Source organism: Vipera berus, assembly GCF_964194415.1.
Source record: "Vipera berus genome assembly, chromosome: Z".
NCBI classification, from domain to species: Eukaryota; Metazoa; Chordata; class Lepidosauria; order Squamata; family Viperidae; genus Vipera; species Vipera berus.
In genome coordinates this window covers 30,118,495-30,138,882 of record NC_138205.1, presented here as the reverse complement: position 1 = coordinate 30,138,882, position 20,388 = coordinate 30,118,495, and positions in this window count along the sequence as shown.

Sequence of the window (20,388 nt, the reverse complement as noted above, 5' to 3'; positions counted from 1 at the left end):
TAAAAGTGATTCTATTAAATCAAATTGGTTTTTGGTTCCAATAACATTCAACTTAAACGCCAGTCAGCCCTTCTTCATACATGGCGCTGATTCAGGCTCAGGAACTTACACTTTAGTTTACCCTTTCTAGCAAAGCATATGAATCATTGCTCCTTTTAAAAAACTCATTTCTGATTTCTGCCCAGGCAAGCAGGAGAAAAAAAGCCTTCCCATTATTTTCTTCATTTTCTGGTCCCAATTATAGTTCTGAAGAAAATCCAGGTTTTCCATATATAAGGCTGTTAAATACTGCTTTCTTAAGTGAGATATTTGTTCACTCAGCTAGATAAGAAATTGCACCTTAAGATGGTTGTCACTGATATCTCAGAAATCCTGGCTTTGTATGTGCTTGATTTATTTTCCCTGGTGACTTTTTCTAAATGTAGCCTTTTCTATAGACTTTGAGCTAACTTAGACTCCTTATGGGTAGAATCCTACAGAGTGGCTGAAACAGTATCTTATACAATCATTTGCGCTTGGTTTGATCTTGTGAACTCTGAGGTAGCAGACAGGGTCCTCTGTGACATTAATTTTGCCACGAGCGGCTTGAATTCCTCGTCCAATTAAACTTCTCTGTTTTGTAGCACTGACCATGAAAGTTTTTTGGACTATCTAAGAGATGGATAGATGTGATGGTGGGTGGGTGGCATTATTCTGCAGGGGTCCCATTTTTTGGTTATATTTGTAATGTCAAGAGAAGACAACAGAAGTGACACCATAGGGCACTTGAATGTGCAATGCTCTAGGATTTGATTCTCTCTCCTCTTATCTCACCCCTTTTTGTTATTTAAAGAAACCACTGGGAAAGGTCATTTGTTGGTTTGAAAGGAGAGTTCAACAGTATGTACTACATTATATATAACGACACCAAACTTTATGGCTGAACATAGCAGGAAATGCAGAGGTGATCTTCACGTGGGGTGTGAAGTGAGAGACTGGATGGGATGGCAAGAAACTAGATTAAACTGAATCATAGCATGAGGATGTTATTGCTTGTTCAGAAAGAATTGGTCTTATTTTGTGCCCCAGTGTTGGCTTTAGACAGGTTCGCATTCCTTGACAGAGTTAGGATAAAAATAGGGATCATTAGCAGGTGGATTCTATTACCAAGAAAGCCTTTCCCAAGTGTTGTCTAGTGTTCCCGTTGTGTCCTTTGGGACTGGAAGACATTGACAGACACTCTTATCCTCATTGCCTCAACATTGTTTAGTCCAATATACTTTGCATGGGCTGCCTTTGAAGATTATTTAAAACTCAAGTTGGTGCTCATAGGCTGTGAGCTGAGACCTGCTTCAGCAGGGTAGCATTGGCCTGGGAACTATGTATTGGTTAATAAATTTTCCTATATAAAATCCTTATTTTATTCTATAAAACCTTCCCCCTGTTGGGTTATGATACTTTAGGAACCATCTTCTTCACATAGATATTGTGGGTCCTACCTGGGAGGGGCTTCTTTGGAATCCACTCCCCCCCACTTTAAGAAGTGATGGAGATGAGAGCCTTTTTTATAGTTGCCCTATCTCTTTGGAATAGTCTGTTGCTTAAATTTATTGGTGGAGGGATATGATAGTGTTATGTATGGGTTTAAAGAAGCACCTTAAGCAGCGGCATAGCCAATACCACCAGGTGGCGCTGTACCGAAACTGTTGTGGCCGGGATAAGCTTTCGGCGGGAAACGGAGGTTTAAGCTGATTGGTTGGGTGTGTACCTGGACAGGTATATAAAGGGTACAGGTAACCCCTATTCCCCAACTCAGTTCTCACACCAATAAAGAGCTGCTATGCCGAACTCTGCTGCCTGCGTCCTTCCTGCGTTCCTGAACCCAATATTTAACAGATAGTATGTGGGTCACCCAAAATGTGTTAACTTGGCTGCAATATATAAATGATGCAATACATAAGTAAAACCAGATGCTCTAACAATGCATTGGATTTCAATTCTCAAAATTTCCAGGGCAATATTCCAGAATTTCCATATAGTAATCCCATAAATTGGGGGTGTTAACAACAAACACAAACTTAGAAAGCATCATGTTTGGGAGAGGTGAACTAGGATTTTGTCTGTCATTTTTTTCATAACTCCATGTATTGACATTTGTTTGCTCGTAAAGGGAGTTTAGAAAACATGGCAGAAAAATGATAAAATTGCTACCAGCCAAGGATTGTTTTTGGTCCCCAAAAGTTTAGGTTGCCAAGAGATATGTTAGCCATTGAGGCATCACAAGGTCTTTATTGTAGTAAATTATCAAAACTACCATAAATATATTCTGTAATATATTATGTAAGAAAAATGTAGTCCATTACTATTATCTAAGGATAATGAATGTACTTTTTCCCAACCCAGAGTTGAGCCCCATTTTACCAGCGAAAGCCTTAATCTGAACTTGAAGCGTTCTTCTGCTTGTACTAATGTTTCTCTCCTGAATCTTACTGATGGGGAACGTGATGATTACACCACGGAGAATGAGTCCACAGATGATGAGGGCCTGCCGTGGGGAGCAGGGGACGAAAGACGGGATCCTCTGCTTCCCATCAAGCCAGCTTGGTCAGAAGATGAAGATGATGCTTCTAGCCAACAGGTGAGGAAATGAGTCACAAGCCCACATACTTATTGCTGCTTTACTATATCATTATATTGTTCTGAATTAGCATTGTTCTAATTATAAACAAATAAAAAATGCTTCTTTTCCCCTTACCCCCCAAAATAACTCTTATGGCTCTTTAAATAATAAGGTGATTATGCCAATAGCTACTGTATGCCATGATAGTTATTTGTTTAAGTGCATAAAACACTAGTCTCTTTAGTGCTACAGTAGATTAACAGGTTCTCTTGCAAATTTCCCCAAAAAACATTTGCACTCTTCATGTAGTTGGGGTCTGTATGTCATTTGAGTGCATATTCCACTTGAAGATGCTACTTTTCATCTTTTCCTAGTCAACAGAAAGTGTCTGTTCTGTTGAAACACCTAGTCTTATCTGTGTCCATTATTTCAGATTTATCACATTGTCTCTTGCATCCTCCATATCCAGAGGAAAAGTGAGCTGGTATTGAGGTACAGCAGCCAAACTTTAAGCCAAACGCAGAATCCATTATTGGTGCCCCTCTAATTTCAGGAAAGCTTCTACAAGGCATGCTGGATGTCTGCCTGAGGAGCACTTGCTTCAGGAGCCAAAGAATCATAGTAATATACATGGAGGCTGTACCTTTTAGCTCCATGGTGGACTTCCTGTAAGGTCCCAGAAAATAATTCCATTGTGGGCTTCCTATAATACTCATAAAATAATTCCAATGTATTTTTGTTGGGCCTAGCAATTGTTTGGTCAAGCAACTTGGATGCTCATCTTAGTTTGCTTTTCTTTTCTTTTTTATAGATATTTTATCAGTTTTTAACAATCTCCAGTGCCTGGTGTACAGCATGTTGTCTTGGTTTATATTTTAACAAGAAAAAAGGACATTAATTAATTAACAGTCAATAATGATTAATTTTGATAATTCCATAATTAATAAATTAATAATACATTTCTTTGATCTTCCCTTCTCCCATTTTTATTTTCCTTCTTCAACCTTAGCCAAAATATAATTCTTAATATTTTCAATATATAAATGGTTAGGTATAGGCATTTTTTATATTTATACAAATAATAATAATCTCTCTATATAACATTCTTTTCAGCTTATATTATTCTCATAATCATCATCTCATTAGTTCAGCATACATCTATTTTTATAATTTTTGTTCGATTAGATTCCCTTATATTCAATCCAATTCTTATCAGTCATAATTTCTTCATATTAGTCATCTCATTGTCTAAATTTTCCCATTTAGGTACATCATCCCAATATTTTATGTCATGCATTATAAAAATACTATACTTTTTATCTACTTATAGTATCTAGATATAACATCCCTTTTAATCAGTTTATATTATACTTAAAAGGTAAAGGTAAAGGTTCCCCCGCACATGTGTGCTAGTCGTTTCCGACTCTAGGGGCCGGTGCTCATCTCCGTTTCAAAGCCGAAGAGCCAGCGCTTGTCCGAGGACGTCTCCGTGGTCATGTGGCCGGCATGACTAGACGCCAAAGGCGCACGGAACGCTGTTACCTTCCCACCGTAGTGGTCCCTATTTTTCTACTTGCATTTTTACGTGCTTTCGAACTGCTAGGTTGGCAGAAGCTGGGACGAGTAACAGGCGCTCACTCTGTTACGCGGCACTCGGGATTCGACCCGCCAAACTGCCGACCTTCTGATCGACAAGCTCAGCGTCCTAACCCACTGAGTTACATCAACCTATTATTTTAACATTTAATATATTATAAAACATACTATATTACTTAAATCTCATTATCATTCTTGTTATAAGGCCCCTTTATGTTCAAAATTCTCTGTTCTTTTAGCCATATTCAAACAAATGTTTATTCATGTAATAGTCCATCTGGTAGGGTGAGTCAAATCTCTTGTATCTGTCTCTGATCTTCTTTTGCCAAGTAATTTTCCAAATTGTTGTAATCCACTTACCCAACAGTTCCTGTATTTTTACAAATGTTGGGAATACAAAAGATGAAGTAAGTAAGATAAATTCTTTCTGTCCCCCAAACTTTAATGGTTCTCCATTTTTTTTGTTGTATCAGAACCTTGTAGATTTTTTCCTGTTTGTGTCAAATTGTAATTTTTTTTCCTTTGTTATTTCATCAATTTGATCATACACTTCTAGTTTGTAATCTGCTGTCTGATTTGTTTGTTCCTTTGTCGTTATTTCCTGGGTATTTTTTAATTGTAGATTGGAGATATACTCATTTAAATCCTCAAAGTTGTTTTGAATTTCGACATGGTTTGAATCTATTGTCATTTGTATTTCTCCTAACATTACATATATTTCCTCCAGGAAAGTATTTATCTTACCTTGAAGTATTGCTTCTGGAGCCCCTTGATTTTTCAGGAGAAAATATTGAATGTGGCTTCCTGTCATTTTTTGATATGTATCTGATATCCATGTTCTCTCCCCCCTTCAAATAATCATTCATCAATATTTTAATTCAAAAGTCAAATTTATCAGTCAGTCAGAATTACAGATTCAGTATATTAAGCCACTTTAAATCGTTCCTGCAAATTCTCCTCTAAAAGATTAGCTAAAAAGCCAAGGTTTTTCTTTTCCATAAACAGTTCTTAGGTTTAAGCAACAGTCCATGTGTTTGTTTATTTTTCTTTCAAACACTTGTTAATCTTATAGCTGGCTCTTCCTTTGTTCCCAGCTGTCTTCAAGGTTATTTGCAATTCAAAGGAACAATTTTTTCTTTGTTTCTGGGCACTTCTTAGTGGGTTATCATGAGTAGTATATGATTGACTGTCAAGATAGCTACATTCAGTTAGTTGCTATCCTCTGTAGACTTCTAAATAAAAAGTGGGAAATGGAGGAGGAGGAGGAGGACTGTCCCTTTTTAAAAATGCTGTAAGTGTTTCTGCAGTTTGTCCCTTTCATTTATTTACCTTTTTATTAAATTCAAAAGGTTTGTTTGGATTTCATCACAAAGAAAGGAACACAAAACCGCATTCTTGTGAGGATTTGCTGAGTTGTATTTTCTAAAGGTTCACTTTGAGGTGAAGGATGTCTTTTAGATGAACAATATGTTCCTCCTCTTGCTTTAGCCCAGTTGTGTACCGCATCTGCAGCCAAGCCAAGGTGACCAATTGTTCCAGCAAGCCCATTCGGCAGGAAGGAAAGGAAATGAAGAAACAGAACACTGAAGATCAGCCTGTTAAATAAGATAGTTGGAATCACATAATTGGAGTCCTGGCCCAGTTTTAAGCTTGTTGCAATACACATAACAAAATGGACAGGATTTAATCAAGTGATCACAGCGGCCACGTTGACTTATTTGATCCATGACCCCAAGGGAAATTAAAGTAATTGACACACACACATGCCCACAACTGCCATCAAAGATAACTTTTTCTATTTTAGCTTTTCTCAGGCTAGCATTTTCCAGGTGTATTGGAATACTACAATTGGAGTTCCTAACTAGCCAAGTTATATGGTTGGGAATTAAGACCATTGTAGTTTATGACATCTTGAGGATGCTAGGTTAGAGAAAGGTATTTTGTTGCCTCTGGTGCTCCATTTTATTTTCTTTGTGGACTTGAACTCTATAGAGTTTTACTGTATCAGATTGCTAATTGGAAAAGAAAACAGCATACAAATATACTGAATACCCCCAAATTAATCTTATTCTTTCCCTGTCGCTTCCCCTACTTTGCTTAGGAGAAACTGCATAACTTGCAGCAACAGGTTCAAGTAGAAGACTTTCGTTGGTAAGACCTCATGTTAATTGCTGGAACAGGGGATAGCGATTGGGGTCTCCAAACAACTTTTGTACTTGATAAGTAGCTTGGAGGCAACATCCCCAAGGTTGCCCATTTTGGGGGAGAGTGAACTTCAATAGTGCACTGCTCCTCTTCGTATCTCTCTGAGATGAGATTGGAGGGGTGGAGCCTTGATTTTGCTAGAGGCAACAAGATGTCCTCCAACCTGATCTTTTTCTATCACACCTCACTTTAGGAAATGGATGCTGGAGCTGGCCCAGAAGGAGGTGTTGTTGCTATTGGCTCATCTGGGGGTACGCTTGGAGGGAGTGCTTCCCCAGCGGGAAAGGACACAAGTGGAACAAGGCCAAGCACTCAGAATGCTGCGGGAGGAACTGGATGAAGTTTCTGCCACGTATGTGCCTCTCTTGAGCAAAGAGGCTCCCTTTTCTTGAAGCTGGATGGCCATATCTCTCCTCCCGTCTCCAGTCCTCCTAAGTCCTATTGAGTTGTGTGGCCTCTTATTCCCAGTGAAAGAAGTATCAGATTTAAGAGATGATGGAGTCAAGAATAATCCACTGTTTGCTGTTCCCTACAGCTACGATCTATTTGGCTGGCAAACTTGCATCTCTCTGAGCTGTTATAGGGCTTTGAATTTGTAATCTGTGAATGTTTGTCATTCTACTTGTTGACACTGTCACCATTTTCTTTTCTTCTCATGCCAGGGCAAAGCGAGCATCAGTATCTCTGACTCAGCTCCGTGTAGATCTGGATGGGCTCTGGCAGGTTAATCCACTCCTGGAAGATGTATCCCAATATCTTGGAACACTCAAGAACATAGAAACACTCAATTGGCCTCCTTCTACTTGTGCTAGATGTTCCAGGTACCTAGTTCAAACTTCAGGGTCAGAATTGAAGAATATATGCCAACTTGATAATGAAAATCAGAAGGCTAGACTAAGGAAGGATGTGTAGATTAGGGCAATGTTAAGTTTGATTTCCCTGATTTCATGGAGGCCAGTGACATAAAGCCTCTAAACAATGGTTTTCTTAATCACAATTTATTAAACAAAGCATAATTCATGACATACTGTATGACTAATTGAGCCTGGAATTATAGTCATGGCAATCATTAAGCAGGTCACCATCTGACGGCACCTGATTTTGCAACATTTTTTGTGGAGGCTATTAAGCGAACACCACAATTCTTAAGCAAACACCACAGTTGTTAAGTGAACCAATTTTACTCAATGGGCATTTTACCAGAAACCAGAAGTAAATGCCAGAAATCTGCAAAAAGAAAATCTCAGGAAATCATCTGCAAGCATTCATAAATATGAGTGATATATCATTAACGATGACTATTTGCACTGGCTATATTCACACATGTTAAGCCATAAATCAAAGGTAGGCCTGAATTACTGTTTAAATTTCCAGCCTGCTGGTGGGCTGCAGGAACTCTTCCAATGACTTGCTTATCCAAGAAGGGATGTTCTAGAGAGGTTTTCTGACAGAAGAAATTGTTAAAAATATAAATGTATTTCATCTTCTGGGCTAAGACTCCCATTCCCATCATATTTGCTGTTTTTTACTCAAAAACATAGAAATTTAATATTCTGCCTTTAAATTGTGACATTCTGTGATGTTTTGGGCAAAGCAGATGAGGTGCTGAACTTGATATAACTTATGCTTTGTAGTCCCCAAGGCTGACAAAAGCTAAGATAAAACCAAACTTGCCATATTATGGCTTAGCATGATCGACTGACTGATTAAATCAATTTAATAGCTTTCCAGTTGAAATATGAACCAGAGTAGTTTACACCAATAGAGAACAAGTAATAAACCCTTCAACATTAAAATACAATAAAATTAACTTTATCAACCAAAATAAATCCAGAAATGGTCAACTGGGAGAAAACCTGCATACCCAGTGTCTACGGAAAAGCCAGGTCTCAGGCCTTTGAAAAGCCAGGTCTCAGGGCCACCTGAATTTTGGGAAGAGTGCTGTGTAAGAGGGCAGGCACAGTGAAAAAGTAGTCCTGGGTGCTCCAAATAATGTAACTTAAATGAGGGGTGTCTGAGCATGACTACCTTTGTATTACTGCAGTCATCTCAAGCTTGACAATTTTATGCTGTATGGACCTCAATTCCTAGAATTCTCCACTTTTTATGAATGGAATGGAACGGAACGGAACAGAACAGAACAGAACAGAATAGAATAGAGCTGGAAAGGACCATGGAGGTCTTCTAACCTAGTCCACCCCCTGCTCAAGCAAGAGAATCTGTAACATGAGCTGAAGCCTATCCAGCTTGACATTGCCAAGGGTGAGAAACACTCTCTTATTGGATGGACATGATGAATGAGAACAGTTACAAACTATAAGATTTTTCTATCGAGTGCTACCCCCCAAAAAACCCCTTAAACAGTCCATAAACAGTATGTTAACCCAAAACACTGATTTAATTTTACAGATTTCCTTTCATGGACCAGCAAGTAATTTCAATTTTCCAGTTCACAAAAGAGAAGCCATTAATTTGACTAATCGCATGAGCAGTTAATTGGCTGCTGCTGAAAATGGAGATTTCTATAACATCCAGTATCTGTCATTGGCTTTATATTCTTGACAACATCTGTTTTTTTATTTCTTTGGAAAAGGTCAAGTTGCTAAAGCTTATGATAATGACAAGTATGTTTAGAAGAACGAAAAGGGCCTGGATTTTAAATAGCTTTTTAAAATTCTCTTTAAGCTTAGAATTTTCACACGCTCTCCTCTCCTCTTTCTTTTCTCCTGCTAACAGTAATTTTTAACCCTCTTCGAACTGACACTTTTATTTCACTTCCTGGTTCATTTCCTACCAACAGCTACAGCATTGTGAATACAGAGGTGCTGCGAAAGATGTTTGAGCATGCAACAGCACCCATTTTGGAGGAGCTGAAGCAGCAGACCCAATCAAAAGGCATATGCCCCAGCTGCCAGCATTTGCAGAAGACGATGACACAGCGAGGCACAGAGTAGACTAAGCCCAGACCCTCCTGCCCCCAATAAAAAGATTTCAGAGTGAAGCCTTTCTAGAGCATTATTCTGACCTTGGGTCGATGCAGGCCAGATCATGATCTGGGAGATTTGGAGCAGATCCATTTTTGTTATGTACAATCTGCAAAGCTACTGTGGGAAGTCAGCTCCCCAGAGAAGGAAATATTAAAAGGGCAAAAAAATATTTCCTAAAAAGATATTGAAGAACCAGGAAATAATAAGTAATGAGACTAAGATATTATCTAAGAATTTATCTATGAGTGAAAGGGATATGTTATCTAAATTAACAGGTTTTGAAATAGTGAAAAAGGTTAAATATTTAGGAGTATATATTGCAGCTTCAAATGTAAAATTGTATAAGAATAATTATGAAACACTGTGGTTGAAGGTACAAAGGGACTTAAATAATTGGAAAAAATTACAATTATCTTTATTGGGAAGAATTGCAGTTGTTAAAATGAATGTTCTGCCAAAGTTTCTCTTTTTGTTTCAAATGATATTGAAAAAGGATGCCAACCTTGATCAATGGCAGAAGGGTATTAATAAATTTATTTGGGCGGGGGAAAAACCAGTTAAATTTAAGATTTTACAAGATGCTAGGGAAAGAGGGGGACTTAAAGGCGCCGAATTTGAAATTGTATTATGATGCAGTTGCCTCGACGTGGGTTAGTGATTGGCTTAATTTAACTAATAAGAGAATACTTCATCTTGAGGGTTGGGATTTGGTATATGGATGGCATGCATATTTGCTTTATGATAAGAAGGTGGACAGGGCTTTTAAATCCCATATTCTTAGAAGTGCTTTATTGAGTGTCTGGAAAAAGTATTATTATAAGTTAAATTATAAAATACCGATTTGGGGAATTCCTGGACACGCGATAGAGGGCGTATCTATGGGAGTGAGTTTGGATATGGTTTCTTATAAGGAATTACTTAGATTGGAAGGGAATGATTGGCAACTTAAATTATTAGATGAGTTAAGACAAGAAAACATAAGTCACTCTTGGTTTCAATATACCCAATTGAAAGCTAGGTGGAAGTTAGATCAAAAGGTTGGCATCACAATTATAGATCAAAATTTAGTAAAACAAATTAGAGACTTAAATTGTGCACATATATAATGCTTTAATTGAATTGGATTCGGAAACGGAATTAGTTAAAGATTGTATGATAAAGTGGGCACAAAATATTCAGGAACCAATTTCGCTGGACACTTGGGAGATAATTTGGGTCAGAAATGTTAAATTTACTCAGGCTCAAAACTTAAGAGAAAATTTTTATAAAATGTTTTATAGATGGCATCTGGATCCCAAGAAGTTGTCTAACATGTATCCTAACTTACAGTCTAAATGTTGGAGATGTGGTAGTTTAGAAGCCACCTATTTTCATATGTGGTGGACTTGTAGAAATATAAAAGCTTTTTGGATTAAAATTTGGTGGAACATTCAAAAGATTTTTAAGAGAAAGATAAAGTTTTTTCCGCAATTGTTTTTATTGGGTATTGTTTTAGATTGCGATGTTAAAGAAACCAATTTGATGTTGAATATGATAACAGCAGCACGGTTACTGGTGGGACAATATTGGAAGAAGGATAGTTTGCCTACTATAGAAGAATGGGTGTTTAAAGTTTCGAATCTTGCAGAAATGTCTAAGATTTCTGCTTACTTGAAAGATCATTCACAGGAAAGATATATTTCAGTTTGGAGGAGATGGATAGATTATATTCAGAACAAATATGGGACTAAAAAGTTCCATTTAGCTTATGAGTAGATTTTAGAGGGATATTGTTATTGATCTTAGTGTTGGTACTTTGTATGTATCTATGTTAAGGGGGAGTTAAAGCACATTATGAATTTGGTTAATTGTATATTATGCATAATTTTTATTTAGAATATGATTATTATAACTATAATCCTTTATTTAGCTCTGGGAAGTGGGGGGGGAAGTGGGCGGGTTTGGGGTGGGGGGGATTTGGGGATATATTGTAAAATCTTGTTTTTGTAAAACTCTTTAATAATAATAAAAAAAAGAACCAGGAAAGCATGCCCAGTTTTCTTAATAGTCCCAGGTCTCCTTCCCCCAAGCAGAAAACCAGTTCTATAGACATGCAAATGTAAACCATCAGGAAGATTGGAGCTAGAAGCCTAGGAAGACAAAAGACATAAAATCTATATACTCCAGCCCCAGGGAAGCAGGATATGATCTTTGGACATACTAGGATTGACCCACAACCATCAAGAATACCAGAAAGGCACACCCACACAACCATCAAGAATACCAGAAAGGCACACACAGACTCAGGTCAAAATATGTGACACAGGAAATACAAAGCCTGACATAGGAAATAACTCCAAACAAAAGACTCCAGGGGGTATAAAACCCACTCCCTACATGTGCTCAGTCCTTTTTCTGCTGGATCCATCTTTCTGTCTGGCTTTTCTCTGAAATAAACTGTAACCTTCTTCCTAAAGCAGTCGTCATGTTGTTTATCCCCGGCTTGGATGGAACCATGATGAAGACTTTTCTTCCTACAATTTTGGCACACCAGAATGGGACTCCAAGCTAACCTCTCCAATGGACTGAGAGTGGAAAGCCCCATCTTGCTGGCAGCAGACCCCTTGTGTCTGTGATGGGTTTCCCAGGCCCTGCCCATGTGGAGACAGGGTAGTAAAGGGAGTTTGGGGTTTGAGCTCAAGGGCTGCTTTGGAAAGAAGGTGAAGGTGAGTATCTCTAAATTTTAACTTTAAAGCCCATGGGAGTGAAAGAAATGTGCGTATGTTTCTCTGTACGAGTGAGAAAACCCTTTTTTCCCTAATCACAGTTGGATTTTGCTCCTTTTGGTCTTACCTAGCTGCAGAAAGGATCTGTTCAAGTGGCAGACCCTGGAAAGCATGGGGGTTTGGCCAGAGTGCAGGACCTCTTGTTAGGGAAAAGGGAGAGGCTGTGTGGAATGAGTGAATGAGAGATTTGGATTTGGGCAACTAGCTGGTTAGGCCCTGTAAGCAAAGCAAAGCAAAGTTAAGAAATTAAGCCCCAGGCAAGGAGCGTCCCTTACCTCTGGAAAGCAAGCAGAGGTCCTCCCAGACATTTGAAGTCTGCAAACAGTGGTGGTGAAAAGTGAAGGTAAAGCCGTAAGAGAGCGTCCACGTACCTTCTGCAGAGGAGCAGAAGAGTTCTCAACAGACCCCTTTTTGGTCTGAAACCGTGGTTGTTGATCCCTAAAGGAGTGTCCCAGTTCTCTGTGAGGGATCCAGAGTGCTCGATGGGTTCTTTTTTGACCCAAAACTGTGGTGATAGGCAGAAGTCTCACTAGGAGGCTTCAGTGCGCCGGACCCGATAGAACCAAAGTGAACCCCTGAATCATGGGGTGTTCTAGTTCAAGGGTCGAGATAGGCTCCCCAGTAAAACTTGCTTGAGGCCTGGGATGGAAATCAGCTACCCGTTCAGGCAGGTATGAAAAAGAGATAGGTAGAGAAACTATATATAAAAAATGGACTTTGCTAGGGCTTTGCTGGGAAATCAATTTGGCTAAATAAAGATACTCAAAGGGAAATTAAAAAAATAAGAAATAGTGATTCTCTCTCTCTCTCTCTCTCTCTCTCTCTCTCTCTCTCTCTCTCTCTCTCTCTCTCTCTCTCTCTCTCCCTCCCTCCCACCACGTGGTATGTTTAAGATTTGGGCCTTCCCTAATTTGAGTTATCTGAGACTTGTGGTGGGAATGACCAGGATGTGTAAAACTAAGTCTTCTGTTTCCCTGTTCTGTTCTCTTTTCCTTGTCTTTGTGTGTATGTGTGTGTCAAAGTCTTTGTGTGTGAGGTAAATGTGACTGTTAATTGTTTCTAACCCAAAGAGAAAAGAATTTAAAAATTCTGCTAGAAATTCTGCTTAAAATAAGCTACCAAAAGGAAAATAACCTCACTGTTTGTCTGGCCAACAAACAGAGTGAAGAAAAATGTGTTTTTCTTCTCCCTTTCTCTCTCTGTACTCTTAAGAACAGCCCAAAGTTAGCAGGAGGGAATGTTTTAAGTTCATCTGCTGGAAAAGTTTTACTCTTGCATTTAATAATAATAATAAAGTTGGAAGGGACCTTGGAGGTTATCTAGTCCAACCCCCTGCTCAGGCAGGAAAACCTATACCAACTTTATCAAATGCCTTACTGAAGTCGAAGTAAATTATATCCACAGCATTCCTCTGGTCCACTAATTTTGCAACTTGGTCAAAGAATGCAATAAGATTTGTCTAGAATGATCTGTTTTTGACAAACCCATGTTGGCTTTTAGCAATGACTTTGTTTGCCTCTAGTGTTCATTGATTTGTTGTTTCTTTTCCAGAATCTTCCCAGGTATTGAGGTCAGGCTGATAGGTCTGAAGTTTCCTGGATCTATTTTTTTTCCTTCTTTCTTTCTCTCTCTCTCTCTCTCTTTATTTTTTGAAGATGGGAAATACATCAACTGTTTTCCAGTCCTCTGATAGTTCCCCAGTGCTCCAGGATCTTTGAAAAATATAGTTCAGTGGTTCTGAGATCACATCTGCCAGTTCCTTGAGAACCTTGGGGTGTAATCCATCTGGTCCTGGCGATTTGAGCTAGTCTAGAGTGGACAGGTGCTCACTTACCATTTTCTTGCCTATTTTAACTTATATTTCTAATGGATCCAGGAAACTACAGACCTATCAGCCTGGCCTCAATACCTGGGAAGAGCTTGAAAAAGATAAGCAATGAATCAGCAAACACCTAGAGGCAAAGTCATTACCAAAAGCCAACATGGGTTTGTCAAAAACAGATCATGCCAGACAAATCTTATTGCATTCTTTGACCAGGTGACAAAATTAGTGGAGCAGAGGAATGCTGTAGATATAATTTACTTGGACTTTAGTAAGGCATTTGATAAAGTAGATCACAACCTACTACTTGATAAGATAGAAAAATTGGGTTAGAAAGCATCACCACCAGATGGATTTGCAGCTGGCTGACCAGCCACAATCAGTATGTGATCTTCAATGGAACTGCATCTACATGGGCCCAGTGCTCAATGGTGAAAAAAGTAAGGTTCTACATTTAGGCAAGAAAAACCAAATGCACAGGTATAGTATAGGTGGTACCTTGCTCAATTGTAGTAACACTGAGAGGGATCTCGGAGTACTAGTGGACAATCACCTAAATATGAGCCTGTAATGTGCTGCAGCTACCAAAAAAGCCAACACAGTGCTAGGCTGTATTAACAGAGGGATAGAATCAAGATCACATGAAGTGCTAATACCATTTTACAATGCCTTGGTAAGGCCACACTTGGAATACTGCATCCAGTTTTGGTCACCACGATGTAAAAAAGCTGCTGAGACTCTAGAAAGAGTCTGAAGAGCAAGAAAGTTGATTAGGGGATTGGAGGCTAAAACATATAAGGAAAGTTGCTGGAATTGGCAGAGTATCAGTAAATAGCCAAACTCTGCAAAGATGAAGTCAGGAAAGCAAAGGCTCGGAATGAACAAAGACTTGCAACAAAAGTCAAAGATAATTTTAAAAAAGTTTATTTCAACATATACATAACTAGAAAAAAGTCAAGGAAATAGTAGGTCCACTTAAGGAATTTGTTGTGCAGAGGTCTCCTTGTGCTACCAAAGAGTTGCACAGACAAGGAAGGGTACTGAGAGCAGCAAGAGTCACACAAGAGTACACTGAGTTGTAAAAACAAAAAGTATTTTACTTTGAGGGTGGTGTAAAAACAAAAATGCACAGTCAAAAATAAACAGTCCAGGTCATAAACAATAGCAACAGTCCAAAGAGTAATCCAAACTACAAAGTCTTCTTACCGGTCCAGAGTTTAGGTTTACAACAGTAGTAAACCACAGTTTAGGTTTACAACAGTAGTAAACCAACAGCAGAGCAAAAACAGTAACAGTAGAGAGCAGTGAATTCAGAGAGAGAGAAGCTACGTTCCTAGCTTCCTCTTATGGCCATGAGAACACTTACACACCCATTGGCCAATTAACTACTTAAAGACATAGCATTATGGTTAATATATTTTCAACCCAACATTGTAGGCTAACACCATATGCCTAACATCAGTAAATAGCCAAACTCTGCAAAGATGAAGTCAGGAAAGCAAAGGCTCGGAATGAACAAAGACTTGCAACAAAAGTCAAAGATAATTTTAAAAAAGTTTATTTCAACATATACATAACTAGAAAAAAGTCAAGGAAATAGTAGGTCCACTTAAGAGGGAAGATGGCAAGGAAGTAATAGGCAGCAGAGAGAAAGCAGAACTGCTTAACTCATTCTTAACTCAGTTTTCACACAAGAAGAAACCACAGCCCAATGTACCAAAAGCATAACTGTAAAAGACAGACAAGAAATAAAAATTAAAATAAGCAATAAAATGGTTAGAGAACACCTATCTGATTTTGATGAATATAACTCACTAGGACCTGATGGATTACATCCCACAGTTCCGAAGGAGCTGGCAGATGTTATCTCAGAACCATTGTACCATATCTTTCAAAAATCCTGGAACACTGGAGAATTACCTGAGGATTGGAAAAGAGGTGATGTGGTTCCCATCTTCAAAAAAGAAGGGGAAAAAAACCTAGGAAACTGCAGACCAATCAGCCTAACATCAATAGCTGGGAAAATACTGGAAAAGATAATAAAAAAAACAGATCTACAAATATCTACAAACAAATAAAGTTATAACTAAAAGCCAGCATGGGTTTGTTAAAAACAGATCATGCCAAACCAATCTTATTTCATTCTTTGACAAAGTGACTAAATTAGTAGACAAGCAAAATGCTGTGGATATAGTATACTTGGACTTCAGCAAGGTATTTGACAAAGTAGACCACAACCACCTTCTTGCTAAACTGGAAAAATGTGGTATAGCCAAATCACTACTAGATGGATATGTAACTAGGTGACAAACCATACTCAACAAGTCATCTTTAATCTACATGGGGGGAAATAATCAGTGGAGCACCAGAAAGTCCTAGGCCCAGGACTCTTCAATATCTTCATAAATATCTTAGATGAGGGAACAAAGGGGGAAACTCATCAAATTTTCAGATGATACTAAGCTGGCACAAATAGCCAATACCCCAGAAGACAAGCTCAGGATCCAAAAAGATCTTGACAGACTTAAACAATAGGCCCTATCCAACAAACTGAAATTTAATGTGGAAAAAAGGAAGAGTTTACACTTAGGCAGGAAAAACCAAAGGCCCAAGTACAGATTAGATAAAACCTGGCTCAAAATCAGTAATTGTAAGAGGGACTTCTGAGTGCTAGTATATGATCACTTTAATATGAGCCGGTGTGGCTCATATTATGAGTGTATGGCAGCAGCCAAAAAAGCTAATACAATATTTGGTTGTACGGTATAAATAGAGGCATAGAATCAAAATCACATAAAGTATTGGTACTGTTTTCTAAAGTCTTAGTAAGACCACACCTGAAATACTGCATCAGTTTTGGTCACCACATTACAAAAAAGATGTTGAGACTTTGGAAAAAGTGCAAAGAAGAGCAACTAAAACGATTAAAGGCCTGGAGACAAAAACATATGAAGAACAGCTGTAGGATTTGGTTAGACTAGAGAAAAGAAGGACTAGGGGAGATATAATAGCAGTATTCCAGTATTTGAGAGATTGCCAAAAAGAGGAGAGGAGTCAATTTATTTTCTAAACCACCAGAAGGCAGGACAAGAAGCAATGGTTGGAAACTAAACAAAGAGAGAAGCAACCTGGAATTAACAGTGAGAACAATTAACCACTGGAACAGCTTGCCATCAGAAGTTATGGGTGCTTCAGCACTGGAGGTTTTTAAGAAGAGACTAGACCAGGGGTGTCAAACTGCCAGCCCATGGGCCAGATGCGTCATGCGGAAGCCACGCCCACCCCATTGCCAGCAATGGCAAAACTCTCCCGATATGTTGTTCAACATCACGTGACATCGTGAATTTGACATGTCTGGACTAGACAGTCACTTATCTGAAATGGTACACGGTCTCCTGCTTGAGCAGGGGGTTGGACTGGAAAGTCTTGAAGGTCCCTTCCAGTTATACTCTGATTCTTGCAGCACCTCTGCAGACATATAATCATGATCTGGGCACTTGGCAAACTTTGGGCATTTATGATAGCCACCCACAGTCATGCTTTTAGCATTGTACACTTCACAGCCAAGATCCATCCTCTTTTGTGATAGTATGTTCTCAATGGAAGGAGTGATGGAAGATTGGGATAGGGTATTGGGCTTCTTCCCAACCTCCATGGAGCCCTTGGGCAAATTCTACTCTTAAGTAAACTATATTAAGGCAATGAGGAGTAAGCAGCACTGATGAAGTGGCAGATGGGAATTAAGGTCCTTCTTGTTCTTGGAGCTTGTTTACTTGCTGACATTTCATTATCCAAACTAGGTAACATCACCAGTGCTATTAAGGGGCAGGGTTTACTCTCAATTTATGTTCTAATGGCCTGCACTGTCATGCTGGTGGAGGGTGGTCTTGGAGTTTCTTTGGTTGGGTTGTTTACTGTTGACTTATTTGGCAGTTCCTTGATTGGGGTATTGTTTACCTGATTGTTGGCTTGATGTTAATCTTGGAGTTAGTCCAAATAACAAAATAACAGTGTTGGAAGGAACCTTGGGGGTCTTCTAGTCCAACCCCTTGCACAAGCAGGAAACTCTATACCATTCTGGACAAATGGCTGTCCAATCTCTTAAAAGCCTCCAGTCTTGGAGCACACACAATTGGGTCTGGATTAATATCCACTATTGATGGGGGATTAGTGTCAGTAGGTTGTATTCTCTAAAGCCCATAGCAAAATTTCATACATCTTGAAAGAGCATAATGACACATCAGACGTCTTGCAAGGAACCTTCCCTTAGTAAGTGGACAGTCTCTCCATCTGCCATGCTTTGACACTCAACAGTCAGCCCCAAAATTCTCTCTCCAAGGGTTTAGAGGCAGAATTCCAGGGTTGCACAAGCAGCTCTCTCCTTGCAAAGAGCCTGGTTGCCTGGCTCCTTCTCCTAAAGGCTTCCACTGTGCCAGCTGAAGGCACAGGCTGGAGAATGTTTATGCACAAGATGTTGTCTGTGAATCAGCTGACAGCCAACGTGGGCAGTAGGTTATTATTATAGGGCAACTTGGAGTTGGAAGAGTCAGATTATCTGATTTCTGTGTGATATTCATCTGGTTTGTTAAGACACACATACAAAGAAGCAAGGCTATTGGTCATTTATTTACTGGGCAGCCCTAATGATATATTTATCCAGTGTAATATGCACTCTGAATTTCAATATAGCAGGAATATTTCCATACAGTACAGGTAGTTCCCAGCCAAAAGTTATGTTGTTAATTGAGAAATTTGCCCCATTTTACAACTTTACTTGCCACATTTCTTAAATGAATCACTGGAGTTGTTAAATTAGTAACACAATTGTTAAGTGAATTTGGTTTCCCCATTGATTTTGCTTGTCAGAAGGTCACAAAAGATGATCACATGACCCTGGGACACTGCAACCATCATAAATGTGCATCTGTTGTCAAGCATCCAAATATAAATCGCATGACCATGGTAATGCTTTAATGGTGATAAGTGTGAAAAATGGTTATAAGTCACTTTTTTCAATGCCGCTGTAACTTCAAATGGTCACTAAATGAATTGTAAGTTTTTTAAAAAACAAGTTTTATTAGTTTTCCAATTTAACATCAAAATATTTAGAAAGCATCATGGTGACTGGGTAATCAAAGGTTCAATAACAGTTTTCAGTACCTATCTCAGGTTACATTATCAGAATATCCTTCTCTATTTCCCTTAACATTTAATATAACATGCTTAAACTAGAAAATTTCTAACAATAATATGCTCAGTTAAAACAATTATCAGTCTATTTTTAGTTATAAGTACATATCCATATCCTGTTTTAAAGTTTTTCCTAATTTTTAATTTTGATTATAGTATTCAAGTTTAGCTTCTAACATCCATAATAGCATCCATAACCCAAATTTCCCTTATTTCACTACACAAAATTTATAACATTTAATATAAACCTAATACCTATATAGGTAACTTCTAGTTTTATTTCCTAAACATTTCTATTTCTCATCCTGATACATCACAGCTTACTAATACAGTAACCTAGATTTGTCAATCTATTTTTACTTATGCATATCCATGTTCTGTTTTGAATTCTATCTAATTCTTAATTTTTTAGTATTTAAATTTAACCTTTAACATCCATAATATCATCCATAACCCAAATTTCCATTGTTTCATTACACAAATTATAATATCTAAAATAAGCCTAGTAAATAAACATATTCTAGTTTTATCTCATAGATATTTTCTATTTCATAACCTAATAGATCACACCTTACTAAAAGAATAGCCTTTAGTAGTACTTAAAACCTAACTCTAGCTTTCTTTTTTTGCCAACCAGGTTTCCAGACCAAAAACCTTGAGTTGTCAGATAGGTCTCCCTTCATTCCAGCACATATTGCTTGAATCGAGGGAGACCGTCTAGCCATCAATGACCCAGAAAAGCTAAACCATTTATAATCATTGAATTGTTGTGCTGATGGTTGAAATCTCTGTATTTGCTCTAATATCTTTATCTTCTCTTCAGTCTGGTCTCTTCCTTCCTCTGGTATCTTCTGATTTAAGTAGGAGGTCGTATCCAATTTTGTAGTTATTGCTTGGTTGTCCAGTTTTTCAATAAGCTGTCTTTGGCAGTAAATTGTGGGGTACAGTCTGAGACCAAGTGATCAGTTATCATGTAAACAGAAGATACTGAGCTGTGTCTTTGATTGAAGGCAGCCCTGAGCAGACTATGAAAGTGTCCACCATCACCAAAACTGTTGTGGCCCTTTTTGCCTTTGGTAAATGTTATAGGTCTAAGGATACAATGGCCCAAGGATGTGTTGGGATGAATAGTGTCACCAAAAGTCCTCATTACTTGTCTGGCATGTCTTTTGTTCTATGATAAGCTGAGCAGGAAGTGACATGCCACCTTGCATCATCCTGATT